This window comes from Nannospalax galili, unplaced genomic scaffold (genome assembly GCF_000622305.1).
Source record: "Nannospalax galili isolate Female #2095 unplaced genomic scaffold, S.galili_v1.0 scaffold451, whole genome shotgun sequence".
In the NCBI taxonomy this organism is placed as follows: Eukaryota; Metazoa; Chordata; class Mammalia; order Rodentia; family Spalacidae; genus Nannospalax; species Nannospalax galili.
The window spans coordinates 1,156,195-1,159,001 of record NW_008331662.1 but is presented as its reverse complement, the minus strand read 5'-3'; positions in this window follow the sequence as shown (position 1 = coordinate 1,159,001).

Sequence of the window (2,807 nt, the reverse complement as noted above, 5' to 3'; positions counted from 1 at the left end):
CTTGTGTGTGTGTGGTGGTGCTGGGGCGTCACACCCTAATCCAGCCCGTTGTTTGCCTGTCTCCCCTCCCCTGCGCACCAGACGCCCATCCTCAGAGAGAAAAATGTGAGTGTGGGCACATTACGCACCATTAGGGAGACACTACGGTTTTAATGTGGCCTAATTAGTGCCGCTAACCGAGCAAATATTATTATATTGAATAATGGTAATATGATGAAAATATTAATGCTTTTGAACTTTGCACGTGGGAGCCGTTCCTTCGGTTCTCCCGGGACATCCCAAGCAAACTCAGATCCACCAACAGATATCGCCCTGCGCACCTCCAGAGAAAGGCGAGCCTGCAGGCCAGCTCAGACACCCATGTGTCATCTGAGGCACGTAAACTACACCATAGGCCACGTTGCACACCAACTACCACGCCAAAAACCCCCTTTGAAAAGTGGCTGAAAAAAAGCAAAGCAGACCCCTTAGATTTTTCTTTACTGTGCCTCTCCCCTGCACCCAAGGAATGTTATTGTGAGCGGGTCCGGTGTGTTCATTCCTAACCTAGAGACCAAGCAGGTGGAGACAAACGAGAAGGATTCATTTAACATTTAAATTCACAGCCCCCTCTTATGACCAAATGTTGGGAATTTGGTGAAAACCAAGCATCACACAATTAGAAAATGCAGAAGGCTCCTCAAAATAAGGATTCAAAATCTTAATTCCCTTAGTGAGTTTGGAGGTCTCCGGCATAGGGATGCTAGGTGGAGGCACTGGCTGGTGTGTGCCAGACATGTCCCAGGTCATCAGCAAAGGCCTTTGCTTTTCCCTCCCCAACACAGGGAGACAGAGTCGAGGAGGTGGGCTGTCCTGCCTTTGCTGTTTAAAAATAGGTAGTCTTTTTTTCTGATTGCCAGGCCACACCGGGGGAAGGCTCTGTGAATTTTCATCTTGGGGTGGTAGGTTGGTGGGGGGGGGGATGGGAATGCTGGATCCCGGCTCGAGAGCGCCCCCTCCCCGGCTGCATTATCTCCTAGCTGGCAGCCCCTTCTCGGTCCAGCGCAGAAGAGCTCATCTGGGGATGTAGGTGTTAGTTACTGCTGAAAACATTGCTTTTCTATGCAAGCCATCCCTTTCTCCCAAGTGGGAACGATTGGACCATAAAACGGTCTTCTACACACTTGTCCAGTCCGGCAGGTCCCCTGTCAGGGTCAGGAAGTTCCACACGCATTAACCTGAGAGTTGGAGAGTTTTGCTGGCGGGCGTCAGTTTGGAGAACCGACAGCCGCTTCCCCACCCACAGTGCCGGATATGGGAACCCAGCCCCGCCTGACCAGAAGCTGAGACTGGGCGGGGAGCTTTCAATTTGTTCCAGTGATGGCTCTAACTTAATAAGGCGATTGATTAGCGCTCAAAGTGCCGTTTTAATTAGCCGCTTGTTAATTAACATCGTAAATGAATTTCCCTTCCTCTGGCATTTTTGCTGAGCGCTCTGAGGCTTTCGTTTCTCCTCCTCCGCTGCGGCCCCTCCATTCCCTTTAACCTCAGGAAATGATGTCACAATAGTCTCGTAGATAGCAGGGTTCGATTTTTACATGTGACGTGGCTGTGTGTCACAAGGGGACTTTTTAACCTTCTCTGAGGGCAGGCCTTCAATGGACCAACAATGGTTCAGTTTAGAAGTGAAATTAAGATCTCTCCACATGACCATCTTCAGCTCCTCCTCCTCTGTGTCCCCTTTGTTGCCTTTTCTTTAGTCACCCTTGAATTAGAAGAGACCTTTTCCTAGGCCTGCTAAAAGTGCCTAGTCTTCTCCCAGGCCTGCTAAGATTACCTAGTCTTCCAGAAGTTGGGAATCTAGAAAGTGAAGAAAAAGCAAGAGTGGGCTGGTTAAGAAAAGATTCAGCTCTGATTTGGGGGGTGTGGGGCCTGGATCATCTCCTGAAATACAGTTCAAGACTGTGTAACTTGCAATATATTCCGATGGCCAGGCATGGGAATGCATGCAGGTAGCAGTTAGTTCCTCTTTCTTCCCAGATATTTCAGGAATGCTCTGTCTCTTCTAGCTGTGCTCAGGACAGATCCCCAGAGCCAACATATGCCTACTTACTATAGCCCAGCTTTGGGCAAGAGATAAAATCTGGGCACACCATCATCACCCTTAGTTACCATGTAGATCTTCCTGAAGCCCACTACTTGGGGTGCATCCCAAGGCTACACACACACACACACACACACACACACACAATTTCCTTTAGAAAACCTTTCTACTGACCCAACCACTTCTCCCTCGCTAAGACTTCCCACTCTCTCTCGAGCTTTGGCTGTACCAAATTCAGATTTGCACCATGGTATTTATGACAATTTCCAGAACACACAAGCATCTGTCAAATCTCAGAGGCTGCTCAGTGTCCCAAGCACCTGGCATAAAATGCACATTCAGTAAAGTTTATTAGCTAATGAATGAATGAAATGAATAAAAGAAAGAAATTAAAAAAAAGAAACAGCTAGTGAGTACTGCTCATAGTTGAAAATAATTGGACATTGGTGGTCAGAAAGGTTAAAGGCCCAAGAATGCTGGAAAGTGGCAAAACAGGCCACCTGCCCCCATTCCTCCTCTGTGGTGTTTGCTTCCTCAGAGAATCCCTGTGCAACACACCACTAACTCCTTGATTAGGCAGCCTCACTAGATTCTTCCTCAACTGCTTAGCTTTAAAGTTTTGGTAAAGTGGTAACTTTTACAAATTTTATTACAACGCCAGAACTATCTCTCAAAACTTTCAGTCCTCCACAACAATCACTAATTACACAGGTTATCATTTTAG